The 17,746-nt window shown below is 37.3% G+C and overlaps 1 pseudogene; it reads right to left on the bottom strand.

The window, feature by feature from the left end:
• The window catches only part of LOC149750513 (ferritin heavy chain pseudogene), a 51,572-nt pseudogene continuing 33,826 nt past the window's right edge, over nucleotides 1-17,746 (bottom strand).

Below are 17,746 nucleotides of genomic sequence, written 5' to 3' on the forward strand. Positions count from 1 at the left end.
GGCATGATTAAAAAACAAAAATAAGAATGGCACAAACCATTTAAGAACTTAATATTAATTATTAATACAATCATCATTCAAATGATTTTGTGACCCTTTGCACTGTGTACATTATATTGACCAACCCCGAGCACCTAAAATAAAAATGTCGACTTTAGTTTGTGATGAATAAATTGCCTTTAGTTATTCCATAGATAGTGGCAACTATCAGGATAAAATCATTTTTAATTCACTTGAATATAAAACAATTAACATAAGTGATCTTCTTTAGCATTTTTGGTAAAAAGTATTTTATTAACTTGAACCAGCAATAGGGTTTACAAATCCCCCTCAGAATTGAAACAATCTGCTTGCAGGATCTGTGACTTTTCCACTTGTTTTGTTTCATTCCTGCATATGCATTGACAGTTCAAAAGCCCAGTCTTTAATTCTAGTGGCAATAAACTCAACTCCAGTCCAGAACTTGTACTACCTGACATCTTCCACCCAGTCTCCAAGGGATAAAAGCAGTGCTTGAAATCAGCCTTCTTTGTAAAAAAAAAATCTACAGTGTGATATGAAATGCTAGAATGCTACAGTGTGATATGAAATGCTAGAATTTCTAGCCCCCAAAATACATCCCGCCCCACCTCCTGCCCTTACCAGTCAATATCTGAAATTACTTTACCAAACAGAAACACACGGTATGAGGGAATAGTCTTAAGATGTCAAAGAGATTATTCACTGATTTAAATTCACACTGCCTATTATGTTTCCCTTTTTGCCTTATTTGCCAGGAGGCTCAGAGCCAAATTTATTATTCAGTTGTAGTAAAACTTTTCTATTTCCTGCTTCTGTTAGAAGTCTCATCCCCTTTTCTATATTTTATGGATTAATGTACCCTCAAAAAATCATATGTTGAAGCCCTAATCCCCCAGTGTGGCTAAATTTGGAAATAAGGGCTTCTAAGGAAGTAATTAAGGTTAAATGAGATCATAAGGGTGGAGCCCTGATCCTACAGGGGTAGTATCTTTACAAGAAGAGACACTAGAGAGTTGGCTACTCTCCTTCTCTCTCCCTCCCTGCATACACACCAAGGGCATGTGAGGACACTGCAAGAAGGCAGCCAGGAAGAGAGCTCTCACCAAAAACCAAATGAGCCAGGACCTTGATCTTGGACTTCTAGCCTCCAGAACTATGAGAAAATTTCTGTTGGTTAAGCCACCCACTCTACAGTTATGCCCAAGCTGACTATTACATACATGATACATGTCTTCTCTTGTTATCTCTTTATTGCTTACCTGGCACCCAGTCTCTCATCTCTGGTCACCATAAACTCTGCTATGCTGCATCTCCTGTCACCCACCCACCAGTTACGAAAACTTTGAAAAAATATTTCATAAACTGAATGAAATTAAGAAAGATAGTAACTCAGCACAATAATTTGGAGTCTACCCTCAAACTATACTTGCAACCTTAAAATTAACCTTGTCTACTGCTTTCCTAAGAGTGACCTCTATAATTTTATAAAAAGCAATGATGACTTTTTTCTTATTATACTTTAGTGTCCAGTTTTATAAGTGATGTTTCTGTAAAACTGGCAAAATTAACAAGCATGATACTGTGGCTTAATTTCATGGGATGGTGTGTCGTTATTGAACACAGAAACCACCTTACTCCTACCCCATTTTCTTTTCATGTTTTTCCATTTTTTCTAATGTTTAATGTGATCCACAACCCTGCCCCACCCCTCCATTCTCAGGCCTCTCCCTCCCAACACACACTGTCAGCAAATGATCTCAGTATTGCCTATTTCTTTGATATCATTCAGCTTAACTTGTGAAAACTATCTTCTTCTCATAAGACATACTCCAGATAGCCAGACTGTAAGCATTATAAACTACAAGCTCTTCTAAAGGAAGTACAGAGGTTTAGAGCTACAACAGGCTAGTAGTGTTTGATTAATAGATTTTGTGTCAAGAAAAACAAAAATCATTAAGATAATAAGTTTCCACTATAGCTCACATGCTTAAAACTTTCTTTAAAAATTCTCCTTGTAGGGGCTTCCCTGGTGGCGCAGTAGTTAAACATCCACCTAACAATGCAGGGGACACAGGTTTGAGCCCTGGTCTGGGAAGATACCACATGCTGCGAAGCAACTAAGCCCGTGAGCCACAACTACTGAGCCTGAGCTCTAGAGCCCGTGAGCCACAACTACTGAGCCCGCATGCCACAACTACTGAAGCCCACATGCCTAGAGCCCATCCTCCGCAACGAGAAGCCACCGCAATGAGAAGCCCACACACCGCAACAAAGAGTAGCCCCCGCTCACCACAACCAGAGAAAAGCTCGCGCGGCAACGAAGGCCCAATGCCACAAAAAATAAATAAATAAATAAATAAAAATAAAGTTCCCTTTAAAAAAAAAAAAGAAAAAATGGCCACTCTCCTACACCACTCACAGCAAAGCATTTCTTGAGAACAATTTAGCATTATTTATTAAAAAAAAAATTCTCCTTGTAAGTTAAAATGTTCTGTATTTGCATTGAATGAAAAATTGTATTACTGGAATATTTGAGAAAAATCCATTGAGACATTTTTTCCTTAGGTGTGGAAGCAAAGAAATAATATTAAATTTTTCAAAATTCAGTTATTTTTACAAAAACAACTGAAAAGTGGTTGAACTTTGTTGATTCCCGTGTGGATAGACTTCAGTGTGAGGTAATTTTCGTGAAACACAGGAAAAGTAATAAACTAAAGTTGAATGTGATTTGAAAATACTTTATGAGCAACTAAAAAAAAATTCTTAAAGCTCTCTTGGATAAGCTTGTCAAGATTAGCCTCTTGGCATTTAGAAATTGAATAAAGTTAAATGACTCAAGATGTAATAGTGCCCAAATAGAGAATGATTATTTCCACTTAGCTGTGAAGCATGGATACAAGTATTCCTCTATACAGGGTATTAGAAAAGACCATTGGTCAGGAAAGTGAGCACCAGATATCACTTCTTTAAGAATTAAAGTACTTAGTGTTTTCTAGAAATGTCCCAGAAGAGCTTACCAGGCCTGACATTCACAGTCATCGACTCTCCCATACAGATCTTTTTAGTTTTCTACCCGACAGTCCTATCACAGAACCTAATCTCCAGAGAAACTGAACCCCTCCTTGACAGCACTATCTAACGTCTTCTACCCAATTTATGCCCTGTATCACCTTGCTCTTTTCTTCATAATACTTATCACTGTCTGAAGGTATCTAATTTATTTGTTTACCATCTGTTCCTTGTCTCTCAGAATGAAAGTCTCATGAGAACAAAGATTTTTCCTTGTTTAGTGCTGACTATCCAGGGTCTAGGACAGTGTTTGTCACATAGTAGGTGCTCTATAAATATTTATGGAATGAATAAATGAATGGATGAAATTTTTATTTCCCATAAACATCTGGACTTCACTGCTTCTGTGCCTTGGCATATAAATTTTCCTCCATCTAGAATGCCTGTACTCTCCTTCCACTCTACATCTTCACGGTCCAATTAAAATTTTATAGCATCTAGGCCTGTGTGGGAATTAACAATGTGCAAGCTTCAGCTCCCTTCAAAGAGTGGAGGATATTTAAGGGATCAGCCCGTGATGTGTTCTTTTCACACACACAGACACAAAAGTGCACATGCACACACATACATACACACAAACTAGCACAGTATCACTCAGTAAGCATTTATTACATTAATTAATGAGACTAGTGTACAATTCAAGTTCTAAATGTGATTTCATCTTAGCTAGAAATATAACAAGAAAAGCGGACCCATCATTTGGTTAGTGCTGTGGCATGGCAGGAGAAATATATCAATTACTTGTGTTCAGTTCACACAGAAACAGCAAGGGTGGCAAAATTCTGATGTAAATTCAGATCATTAGTTAATAAACTTTTGCTCAGTTGTCCCCTGCCAGGCTCCTGGGACATATCCAGGACTCCCTACGGCATTCCATGAGTGTTTGGAAAGAGAGAAGGAAAGAAGAAAAAACAGAATCTTCCCAAATCTACATAAATCTTCAGGGGCCTCCTGTCCATGGGTTTATGTCAGGGTGACCTCTGTTTTGCCCTGCTTGGAGAATCCACCTTGAACGGGTCAGTCGTGGTTTATGAAGGCAGAAAGAGAAATGCATCTGTTCATCTCTTGGACTGAAGGATCTTAGTACCAGGTCAGTCATTCTAGTCCCACTTATTTTTCCAACCACCAAATTCTCTTTTCTCATCCCTCTCCCTCCACGCACTCAGTGTCTAACAGCCTATTGAGTAATAAATTCTTTCAACTACACTCTAAGAATTCTCATAACTTGTAATGATAGCGAGTCCTCTGACTATAGAAAGGTCAATGTTTAATCTCGTCTTTTTCTCTGTGTCACCTCTATGCTCATTCTTTGCCTTATAACACAAAAGCATGTCCTTTTTATTTCAAGTTGCTGTGTAAGATCTGCGGCTGGGTCTAGAGGTGAATGTCACCTGCAGATGATAGCATGGTTGGTGCGTTTATTTATTTTGTTTTTTTTTTCACAAGTGTGAATGGTGAGTTACAAACTGGCCAATGATTCCCAAGGTTCATTTTGTGATACCTATGTTGTAATACCCCAAATGGTATCTAAAACTCTTAAAACTAAATTAATTTGGATTTACCTTTAAATTTCTGAAATAAATATGGAACAATAGCATTTCTTGACACAAAACCTAACAAAAGTTGCTGTATCTCCCAACAGATTAGGAACTGTTTATTGTTCTCAGAGACAGACTCAGTCCATTTCATGAATATTGTTCGGTTACTTAGCACCGAGTTTAAATGTTTTCTGATGATAATAAATGAATTTGTGTTTGTTGCATTCAAAGTCATTGTATATTAAAATATTCACTCTCCTTTAAGCCCTTGGTTAGAAAGCTGATGCGTGGAAAGGTTACAGAGGCAACTGTTAGGAGCTGCGTCCTTACCTCCAGGCTTCAGGCTGCCCTGCAAACATTAAACAGTACAAGAGTTACCTTGTAGTCAAGGAAGAGGGATCCATATCCAGTGACACTAATCCATTCTACTGATGATGGTTAAGAGTGAGACATGACTATGGCCTACTCACAAGACTGCCTTTAAAAATGGTTTAAAACAGGGGTTCCGCGGCCTGTTAGGAACCGGGCGCACAGCAGGAGGCGAGCGGCCGATAAATTTCATCTGTGGCTCCTCACCACTCCCCATTGCTCACATTACCCCTCACACCCCGCTGTTCGTGGGAAAATTGTCTTCCCCGAAACTGGCCCTGGTGCCAAAAACATTGAGGACCGCTGGTTTAAAACATCATATACAAATTGGAACATGAATTAGAAAAAGAGATAGGGAAAGGTTATTTGCACAGCCTGAGCCAACTGCATGTACACAGAGCTGGAAAGTATTTTGTTTAGTACCAGTGCACTCAACACAAATAACATTTAGTACTTATTCATGATATTTAGAACTTATTACGTAGTATTTATTTAGTACTTAGTATCTGCCAGGAATTGTTCAAAGTCATTTAACATACTAATCCTTTAAACCTCCCGGGAGATAGTAGAAGGTAGCTACTTTTATTGTTTTCAACATTTTACAAATGAAGAAACAGACACAAAGAGAATAAGCAACTTGCCCCAATGCACAGCGGTTGCATTGCTGCAGACAACCTCAAAGAGGCAGCAGACTAGTCTAGATCAGTACAGACTAATGTTACCAAAAAGGGTACAATACCTTCATCATCACTAGAGGAAGACATTCCACAGTTACCAAAATAAGAAGCCATGTAAAACCATGCAGAAAAAAATCATGCATTTGTTATGGACAAATCAAATCACCAAGAAACTTGGTGAATACTATAATGACGGATTTTCCTCAATTATATTTAAGAGGGAGTTAGATATAACCTTCTTAGCATGTCAGCTGCAAACAGGTATGCAAGAAAGAAAATGAACAAATATCAAGTAACACCATCAGGCATCATTGAACAAATGTCACAATGATCATGAAGGTACTAGAGGTGTTTTGAAGAATCTTCAATTATTCCTTCAAGTCATTCATCTCTTAAGAATAATGGACTACCTCCAAGTCCAGCACAAAACCTCCTTCAGAAAATGTGAGAGGCTATAGCTACATAGCGATAGCTATATCAGCTACTTAGCTGTAATGGCTATAGCTACGTAGCTATAGCTATATCAGTTACTTAGCTATAATGTAGGTCAGAGTTCCGTTACGGGTTAATTGCTTTCTTCGTTTTTGTACGCGAGTTAAGGAAAATGAATGAAAGGAAACACTTGCCTTATGAGATACAGGTTTGATGTTATACTCAATGAAATGATCACAGGAAAGGCACCATTTCTAATCTATTCAATTTCTTAGTAGATCACTTGGACAAGTATATAGCCTTAACTAAAAATCCTGTTTGGCACATAAGAACTACAAATATATCATTAATACTGATTAATTTTTTAAAAGGAAAATACAAAAGTAAAAATTGAAGTAAACCTGCAAATGAAAAGATAAATGATATAAACATATTTAATCATCTAGAAGCAATATTAAGACACTTGGAGATATGCAGAACATTTAACCATAATTTCAAATAACTCCTTTGTCCATGGCCCACGAGTTGCTAATAAATATTACATTTAATGCCTAACGACAGATGAATGGATAAAGAAGATGTGGTATATATATACAATGGAATATTACTCAGCTATAAAAAAGAATGAAATAATACCATCTGCAACAGCATGGGTAGACCTACAGATTATCATACTAAGTGAAGTTAAGTCAGAAAGAGAAAAACAAATACTGTATAATATCACTTATATGTGGAATCTAAAATGTAACACAAATGAACATATCTACAAAACAGAAACGGACTCACAGATACAGAGAACAGAATTGTGGTTGTGAAGGGGGAGGAGAGATGGGGGAGGGAAAGATTGGGAGTTTGGGATTAGCAGATGCAAACTATTATATATATAATGGATAAGCAACATGTCCTACTGTATAGCACAGGGAACTACATTCAATAGCCTGTGATAAACCATAATGGAAAAGAATATGAAAAAGAATATATATATATGTATAACTAAGTCACTTTGCTACATAGCAGAAATTAACACAACATTGTAAATCAACTATACTTCAATAAATTCTTTTAATTACATGTCTTCCTTATTTTTAATAAATTCATAAACTTAAAAGTTCAGCAACATAATGTTTTAGCATTTACTAACTTGCTCATGCCAGTGATTATATAAACTAATAAAATTATAAAAACAACAAGTTTTTTATTAGTATTAAAATCCATTAAGATAATACACCATTATTCTGACATATATTTCTTTATAAAAATAACTTAAAAGTAATAATAATGCTGAATTATATGATATTACAGCTAGGACAGGAGGGAGGGACAGTACAGTCAGATTAAGCTGCCTGAACTAAAAGTGTTATGTTATAAAATCTTTCTGAGGAAATAATGTATTTCATTCATTCATTCATTCAACAAATATTTATTGAGTACCTATAAAACAGTAAAACATATGCTGTACTACAACTTTTGACGAATATTAATATATTAATTTATTATATTTTTATGCACATAGTCTAAGTATGATAAACATTGTTCTTCTTAGATATATTTAATAAATTCAATGATGAAACTCTTGAAAAAATTCCATATAGTTCTCCCAAAAATGTTGTCTCTGGGACCAATTTTTTTTCTGTAAAAAACACACAGTAAAAGATTTGGGGCAATGGGCCACATCAACAACTTCCTTACTCCCAAATATTTCAAAGAAAAACATTACTGTGCTATACTTGAACGTTTGCTCTGTGAGATTTCTTTTTCAAAATAGATTTTTTACATATTGAAAAAGGATAAAAAGACAGGCTAGACATTGCATCCTTTGAGACTTTTGAGTAGTTCCACTGTAGAATTAAACCTTGAGACTCTAAGCCTTCTTGCTCTGCCTTCCACTTGATAAATCCTTTTCCACTTTGGGACCTTTGCACTTGCATTCCCTCTGCCAGATATTCCTTCCCCTGATTATGTCCATGGCTTTGTTACTCACTGCACTCAGGTCCTTGCTCAGGTATCATCTCCTCTGGCAGTACCCTCCTCCATCACTCTCCATCCTTTTCCCTGCTGCAATAGACTATTATCTGAATCTGCCTTGGACCAGTGTGCTTGAAATAACAAAAAGAAATTCATGTGTAATAGATTCAGCATTAAGATGGCTCCATGACATGGATCCTGAAACAAATTGTAGCATTACTCATCCTTATACATCAATAAAGATTCTATTTCCAGACAATGACATTTATTGTTTTGAAAACTATTTTCACCTTAATATTAAAGAATATTACTTTTATTGGGACTTCCCTGGTGGCACAGTGGTTAAGACTCCATGCTTCCAATGCAGGGGGCCCCAGGTTTGATCCCTGCTCAGGGAACTAGAGCCCACATGCATGCCGCAACTAAAAGTTCACACGCCACAACTAAGGAGTCCACGTACCACAACTAAGCAGCCAGCGAGCCACAACTAAGGAGACTGCTTGCTGCAACTAAGAGACCTGGTGCAACCAAATGACTAGACAACTAGTTCTCTTTTTAAAAAATAAAATAAAAATAAAAGAATAAAGAATATTACTTTTTTAAAAAATCTCTTGGAGGTCCAATGACATTTGCCGATTGAGTTTGAAAGTCAAGTACAAATTGGGAGATTGGGATTGGCATATATACACTAGTATGTATAAAATAGATAACTAGTAAGAACCTGCTGTATAATAAATAAATTAATTTAATTAAATTAAAAAATTAAAAAAAAAAAAGAAAGTCAAGTACAATAAGATGTTCCCTCTCAGGCACTATGAATGTCAGTTTTAAAGTTAGACAGACTTGGCTTCAAGTCTCAGGTCTGCAGCAAACTAGCTATGTGAGCATACTTTTAAACTACTCTCATTAAAAGCACCAAAAGCCTTTTTTTGATTCAATCTAATAGACACATTCCAGTTCTTATGTTATTGGACCACTCTGAATCATTTGATAAAGATGACAACCCTTTTTTTCCAGAAATTTTGTTTTCTGTGTACATTTTTAGCTGCTCCTTATCAGTCACCTTTGCAGACTCCTTTCTTTGTCTTTCAAACACTGATGTTTCTCACTGATCTGAATAAAGCCCTCTTTTCTCCTCACTCTCCATTCTTTCTCAGTGCTATCATCCTCTCTCATGCTCAGACTTCCAACGCATCAACTTACCTTACAGCTCTCTCTCAAGGGCCAGATCCAGGTATACAGTTATCTACTCAATACTATCTTGTAAATTTCCCAGAGATAACTTCAAATGGATTGTGTTCAAACCGGAACTTGGCACTGCCTTCACACCGACCTGATATTCTCTTGTTCCCTGTGATACTCTCTTGTTATCATTCTGTCACCCACTTCATAAACCTGGATCATCCTCTACTCCACTCTCACCTTCACCCTTCTGTTCTCCGATCAGTCACCAAATCTTGTCACAGCTACCTCCTATGTGTCTCTCAAATCTGTCCATGTCCCTTCACCCCCACTGTCATTGCCCTTGTTCAGGGGAAAATAATCACCTCTGTCCCGGATCACCTCTAGAGAATAGATGCTTAAACCTGTAGCACTGCTACAAGTAGTAGTTAATGAGAAACTTCAGGTATTTGGAGTAAATTAATGTTTTACTCTAGTGGTTTCTGACTCTCAGGGAAGGTGAAGGTACCCCAAAAGGCCTTTCCTGGGAGTCAGAGACCAGGAGCCTTGACAAGATTGCTTTATCAATCAATGCTAAAGCAGAAAATAAAAGCACTTACCATTCAGGGACACTGACTTGATCGCCAAATGACACTACGCAAGTCCAGACAAAATCTAGCCAACCTGACTCTACTGGGTCCAGTTGGTTAAACTGAGTATATTAGCAGTTAAGATTTAGTAAGAGATTTAGGGCTAAACATATTTATAATAAAATGCTAATACCATTAATGATTGTGCCTTCATATTAATTAAAATGCAATGTCTATGCCTCTTGTGACTGACTCGAAAGCATCAAAATGACAATTGTATAAATATCCTACTTTGTTTAAAGTATATTATGTTTTAGAAATAGTTGCTATTTAAGTAACTACTTAAATAGTTACCACTCTTACAACTTAATAATAAAAAGACAACCCAATTAAAAAATAGGCATAAGGGACTTTCCTGGTGGCCCAGTGGTTAAGAATCTGCCTTCCAATGCAGGGGATGAGGGTTCGATCCCTGGTTGCGGAACCAAGATCCCACATGCTGCAGGGCAACTAAGCCTGCACACTACAACTACTGAGCCTGTGTGCCACAACTACTGAGCCCATACGGTCTAGAGCCTGATTGACACAGCTAGAGAGAAGCCCGTGTGCTGCAACGAAGAGCCCACGCACTGCAATGAAGATTCCGCATGTCACAATGAAGATCCCGCATACCACAACTAAGACCCAATGCAGCCAAATAAATATTTAAAAATAAATAAATAAATGACAATGTATATTTTTTAAAAATAGGCATAAGATCTGAATAGACATTTCCCCAAAGAAGATATACAAATAGCCAAAAAGTCCATGAAAATATGTTCAACATCATTAGTTATTAGAGAAATGCAAATCAAAACCACAAAGAGATACCTACTTCATAACCACTAAGGTGGCTATCATCAAAAAAAAAAAAAAAAAAAAAGAACACTAATAAGTGTTGGTGAGGAGATGGAGAAATTGGAACCCTCATATACTGCTGGTGGACATGTTAAACAGTGCAACTTCTTTGGAAAACAGTTTGGCAGTTCCTCAAAACATCATCATATGACCCAGCAACTTCACTTCTAGGTATATACACAAGAGAGATGAAAACATGTCTACACAAAAACCTTGTACACACGGGGCTTCCCTCGGGGCGCAGTGGTTGAGAGTCCACCTGCCAATGCAGGGGACACGGGTTCATGCCCCGGTCCGGGAAGATCCCACATGCCGCGGAGCGGCTGGGTCCGTGAGCCATGGCCGCTGAGCCTGCGCGTCCGGAGCCTGTGCTCCGCAACGGGAGAGGCCACAACAGTGACAGGCCCACGTACCCCCACAAAAAAAAAAACAAAAAAACTTGTACACAAATGTTCATAGCAGCATTATTCATAATAGTCAAAAAGTGGAAACAACCCAAATGTCTATTTATTCTTAGGGAATAAATAGGGAAATAAAATGTGGTAAATCCATGTAGCAGAATATTATTCAGGCAAAAAACAGAATGGTTTATATGCTACAACACATATGAACCTTGAAAACATGAAAATTTTTTTTCATTTCTAATTACTTTTCTTTGCTAAGTAAAAGAAGTCAGACACAAAAGGCCACATATTATATGATTCTGTTCATGTGAAATGTACAGAATATGCAAATATATAGAAATAGCAGGTAGATTAGTGGTTGCCTAGGGCTCCGGAGTGATTGGGTGAGGGAGGAGATAGGGAATGACTGTGGATGGATAAGGGGTTTAGTGGGGAGGAAACAAAAAGTATCTAAAATTAGATTGTGGTGATGATTGCACAACCCTGTGAATACATTTTAAAACACATTGAACTGTAGCCTCTAAATGGATGAATTGTATAGTATGTTAACCATATCTCACTAAATCTCAATTTCTTAAAAAAAAAAAAAAGAAAGAAACAATCAGTACACAAAACCTGTTTGTCAATAGTGTTGGTTAGAAATGCGTTCAACTACAAGTGTCAACATTCAATTGATAGCAAATGAAGCCAAAAGGGGTTGACTTTTCTCACAGAGCAAGAAGTCCAAAAGTATGTAATGACTCTTGGCTCTATAACACCTTCATGGATCCAGGCTCTTGGATGCATGGATCCTGCTGTTTGACACCTGATAATTACAAGATGAATGTTGCAGCTCCAAACATCCGATCAAAGCAGGAACAACAGCAAAAGGGCAATAACAGTCACTTCTGTCCCCTGTTACCAAGAAAGCAAAGCTTTCAAAGACACACTGGCTGACTCCCACTTATATCTCATTGGTCAGAACTATGTCACATGGCCACCCCTAGCTTCACAGGAGGCTTAAAAGTACGTGATTTTCACAGAACAGCTCCATTCAAAGTAAGAGTTCTGTAGGCAATGAAGAAGGAAAGAAGGGATATTGGGCAGAGAAATAACAGTGTCTGCTGCAACATCTCTCTCCAGGCATATACCCTGAAAACTCTACTAATATACTAATACAGAATTACATTAACAATCTTAATTTTTAAAAACGCAAAACCTACATTAATGCCCTGGTTGGTACAGGACATAAGAAAATCTCCCCTCCTTTCACCTTTCCTCATCCCTCTCCTGACCACTGGGATGGCTTTCTTGCCACTGAGACCGCCTTCTAGATGCTTTACTTTCTAGTCTGTGGAAATCCCCAGTTTGAGTGTCTGTCAACTAAAGAAGAAAAAAACAAAACAAAACAAATATCCTGACCAAATACGAAATGCTCTGATTTTCTAAGGAGGAAGAAAACTTGATTTTTCTTCTCATAATCTGTTTGCTTCATACCCTCCAGCCTCTCCCCCCTACAAAAAAACCCTTTTACTTTTCTCTTCAGAGAGTCACCTTCAGTCTCTCTTAGGGCTGCTCTCTTCACCTACTTATATGGTGGTTTTCTCACAGGTACATTCCTATATTTTAGCTATGTTAACACAGTTCTAATCTTATAGAAAAAGCAAAATGTGGTGGGATTATGGGCTATTATCAGTTACACAGGTTTCTCTCAGAAACCATTCTATTTCAGATGTTCGTGCGGACCTGACAGTTTCCACCATCATATTTGGAAGTTTACCTTTTAATGAGGAAATACCATGTGCCAGACACTATGATAAATGCTTGGGATACATTATCACTATTGCTCACATTACCCTTTAAGATTAGTGTGCTAGACCCTAAGTAGTTGAGTAACTTTCCCAAACTCAAACAACTAGCTAGTTGCAGAGCTGAGATTTGAAGCCAGGTCTGTCAAACTTTAAAATCCATATTATAGTGCCTGAGAGGGAACATCTCATTGTACTTAACTTCCAAATTCAATCAGCAAATGTCATCGGATCTCCAAGAGATTTTTAATAAAAGTAGTATTCTTTAATATTAAGGTGAAAATAGTTTCCAAACCAGTAAATGTCATTATGTCTGAAAATAGAATCTTTATTGATGTAAAAGGATGAGTAAGGCTATAATTTGTTTCAGGATCCATGTCATGGAGCCATCTTAATGCTGAGTCTATTACACATGAATTTCTTTTTGTTACTTCAGACACAAAGGTCCAAAGCAGATTCACATAAAATCTTCTTCCCTAAAAATGAAATACCAAATGTATTTACAACATAATGTAAAATAAAAATTATCCACTCAGAATAACTGTATAACAATTTCCCTGATTAATTTTTTTTAAAACCTACTGTATTTCAAAACATAAGTTCACTGAATGTGTATTAAAGGTTATTTCCATAACCTTTAAGTTATAAAGGGATTTCAAGCAGAAGTTTTTGAAAGTTAATTAAATAGAATGCTTTGGTAGATTTTTTTCAATTATTCAATGACTAGAGATTTAGGTATGAAATATATTCCATAAACTCATAAAGTATGACGCTATTGGCTTTTTTATTTACCAAGATAGACAAGTGTACAGCTCATTTACTCTTAGAACAAAGCCTACGTTTGACATTTCATATTATGTCACATTTCATTATATTATAGGAAACAATCTCTAAGATAGAAAAGTAAAACAAATCTCCAGACGTTCCAGTACCTTTTTTAAAAAAGGCACAGCTAGGTCAGTATTTTAGAACTTGAGATGCTCTTTTACATGAGAATGTGATCCGTATTAGGACAAGCCAGGTCAGCCCACAAATGCTATCTGGGAAATATATAACATTCCTGAAGCCAAGACCAAATGCTTCTAGTAAATCTATTTGCTGTACTATAATGTTTTAAAGGTAAAATACATTCTTAGTGATCATTTAGTCTTTTGAGATCACATGTTTCCCCACTGTACCTCCAAAATAAGATCAGAGTCACACTTTCAATGCATTTCATTTTAAGGAATATTTCTCAATCATCTGTACACCTACCCCTCCTTTCTTCACCTCCTATCAAATGAGCAAAGAGAGAAAGAAGTCCCTTAACACAGGTTATGGTTGAAGGCCCAAGAGTGCTGATTCTTGAGACTGTACTAGTCAAGTTTCTTTTCATTACAAATGTCAGACACCCAACTCAAATTAACTTACATTTAAATAAAAATTTTTAAGAATCTATTGGCATATGTATCTGAAAAGTCAAAAAATAGAACGAGATTTAGGTGTGATTTGACCTAGGGATCCGAATGATGTAATCGGGCTTCTTTCCTTTCCATCTTTTACTCTGCTTCCTTCCACAAATTGGTCTTCTCTTCTAACCACAGGCAGTCTTCCTCCCTGTGACTGGAGAAAATGGCCACTGGCAACCCTAAACTCACTGTATCCTAGCACCATTACAATAAAGGAAAGAGACAGTCTTTTTTTTTTTTTAATAACCTAACTTTCCAGCTCACTTCTTGTATCTTTTTTTTTTTTTAATATTTATTTAGGCTGCTCTGGGTCTTCTTTGCAGCATACAGTCTTCTTAGTTGCAGCATCCAGACTCTTAGTTGTGGCACGCATGCTAGTTCCCCAACTAGGGATCAAACCCGGGCCCCCTGCATTGGGAGTGCAGATTCTTACCCACTGGACCACCAGGGAAGTCCCCGGAAAGAAACAGTCTTCTCCCACTTTTTCTAGCAGAAAAGTCCCAATTTGCTATGTAAGTTTGACTAACATACTGACACCCTCCAAGGAAGCTGGGGTATAATATACACTGATTGACAGTTCTTATATGATCCCATAGAATAAGAAAGGATGTTTCCCCCCAAAAAGATAAATGCTGGGTAAACAAATAAGATGTATGTAGAACACAGAGTAAGAAGTGGAGGCAGAACTCTCTTAAAGAGATTAAATATGTAATTTAAAACTGTCCCACAGACAAAAAACAAAAGACCCTCCAGATTCAGATGGCTTCACCGTCCTGAATTCTACCAAATATTCAAGGAGGAAGGAATAACAATCTTACATAAACTCTTTATGGGAGGAAGAAAAACTTACCAGTTTTTTTTATGAGGCTAGCATAACTCTGATACCAAAACCTGAAAGCACACTTAAAAAAAGAAAGAAAATTACAGGCCAATATTTTTCATGAATACAGATTCAAAAATCCTCACAAAGTATTGGCCAGTGGAATACAACAACATAGAACAAGGATAATATAACCATGACGAAGTGGGGTTTTTATCTTAGGAATGAAAAGTTGGGTCAACATGAGAAAATCAATCAATGTAATTTACCACATTTACAGAATAAGAAAGGAAAAAAGCATAATCATCTCAATAAAAAGCAGAAAAGCATTTGACGAAATTCAGTACTCATTCCTGATAAAAATCACAGAAACTAGGAATCAAAAATAATTGTGTCAGTCTGAGAAAGGACACTAGCTAAAATCCAATAGGGGTATATTAAATGCTTTCCTCATAAGACATCTGCTCTCATCACTTCTATTCAACACTGTATTGGAAGTCCTAGACAGCGCAATGAAATGTCTTCGTTACATTTTAAAAAAGGAGTTGTGGGTTTTGCATTAATGTGCTGTTTCCCCTGTTATTTTAATGTTATACAGTCTTGAATCTGTCAACTCATCCATCTTATCCACAAAATTATAGATTAAGGAAGCTATTCCACTAAAACAATTTTCAATGAGGTGAGATGGGATTGGATCATTTTGGAAGCACATAGGATCCTTTATGTTTATCTAGCAGGAGGAAATAAAAATAATTTCTCCAAGAACAGACTGACTTTACTGCATCAGTGTAATTTGCCTACAATTGCCCCTTTGTCATCAAGCACATTCACATCATCACCTTCTGTGACCAGGGACAAATAATGAATATTTCAACTCTTCTTCCATTTCACCTTCTCACTTTTTACAAGCTTCAAATATCTACTTGAAAAGTAACAGTTCATTATCAAAAACTGCCTTCTTTTTTATTTTTACTATGTCTACATTTTATAACCAATTTATTGTTGTGTGGCATTTGTTGTGACTGTAAAGTTTATGGTACAGCATGTAAACTTTAAATGTTACTGCATTCAAAGCAATTGTTTTTCAACAACAACATTAGTTATTTGGTAATTGGGAAGATGCTTTCAGCATTTTACATCCTAATATGATAATTTGTTATGTGTGCATGAACAATGGACCAAATTATGATACATAGATAGATGATAGATAGATAGATAGGATGGATGGATAGATAGATAGATAGATAGATAGATGAGAGACATAGAGACACAGACAGAGACAGATAGAGATAGAGACAGAGACAGAGACATCCCGGCCAGATGGTTGGCAATGCTGCTGGACTGGCAAGTCTTTGAACCTTGAACAAGCCAGCAGATGCCCAGCACTCCCAGCCCTAAGGTGAATCCAGAGAGCCTCTCTGCACCAAGGTCTTGCACACCTGAAAAGGAACTCTCCATTTTGCTGAGATTATATTGCGCTTGTCAGTTCCCATCTGCTTCAGTGCCTTGCACAGTACCCAGGGTACTTCTCCCTGTCCGTGGTTGAGGAGGTTCTTGCTGCTTTCTAAGATACAGCTCATCAACCAGCCCTGGAGTGCCGCCTCCTGAATCCTCATAGCCGTGAACCTCTACCTGATCATTTCCATTATTGCCCTGGTTAAAAAAGGAAACCTGTCCAAAATCGTCACCTGGATGCCTAATCACCACAGCCTCCTTGGCTGTGAATGGCTACTCCATCTTTCCTTTGGGACAGCAAAGACATACAGTAGCCTCTACTGCCTCCGCAGGCGGTGAGTAGGCTAATGCCCCTCATTTCTCTGAAACCTGCAAATAACTCCTCCGTTGGCAATAACTCTACCCAGAGAATTTGAAAAAGAATAGATACATGTATATGTATAACTGAATCACCTTGCTGTACACCTGAAACTAACACAACATTGTTAATCAACTGTACTCCAATATAAAATAAAAAGTTAAAAAAAAAAAAAGTAAACTCCACCCAGCTCCAGCAACGCTCCCTGCCCACTTCCAGCCCCCTACTGAGATAAAAGTGCTTTGATAGAGATAATTTGGCTTCCCATTTGTGGATCAACCATACCCTCCTAGGTGTGGCCACCTTTAGGCCTCAAGGAGATACCAGTTCTAGCTGGTTCCTGCCCCACCTAACCCACAAAAAGAATGGAGAGGGTGCCTCGGATTTTCAACTCCAAATTCTAGGCTATAACCCCACTTCAAATAACCTCCTCTGTGTAAGTGGTTCTAGAGAAGGATAAATAAACAATAAACAGATGGTTCTGCTTAGAAAACGGAATAATGAATAAACTAATCCTTTGCTGTAAAAAAGAAAGAGCTCTACCAGAAGAAAATTTAACCAGAAAGACATTCATTAGGGCATGCCTGCACTGCTTGCATTTTGAGGGAGAGGAAGGAGCAGAAAAAAGCAAGAAGACATTAACTAAATAGCTAACTATTCTGACTGAATGACTGGCTCTTTGTTTCACATGCCTATGTAAAATAGGCATCAATGGCAAAAGGACTTACCTACAAAAAACTGGCTTAAAATATATT

The sequence above is a fragment of the Delphinapterus leucas genome, chromosome 1, assembly GCF_059928025.1.
Source record: "Delphinapterus leucas isolate spDelLeu-1000000601 "Yukka" chromosome 1, BTC_Dleu_Yukka2, whole genome shotgun sequence".
Lineage (NCBI taxonomy): Eukaryota > Metazoa > Chordata > Mammalia > Artiodactyla > Monodontidae > Delphinapterus > Delphinapterus leucas.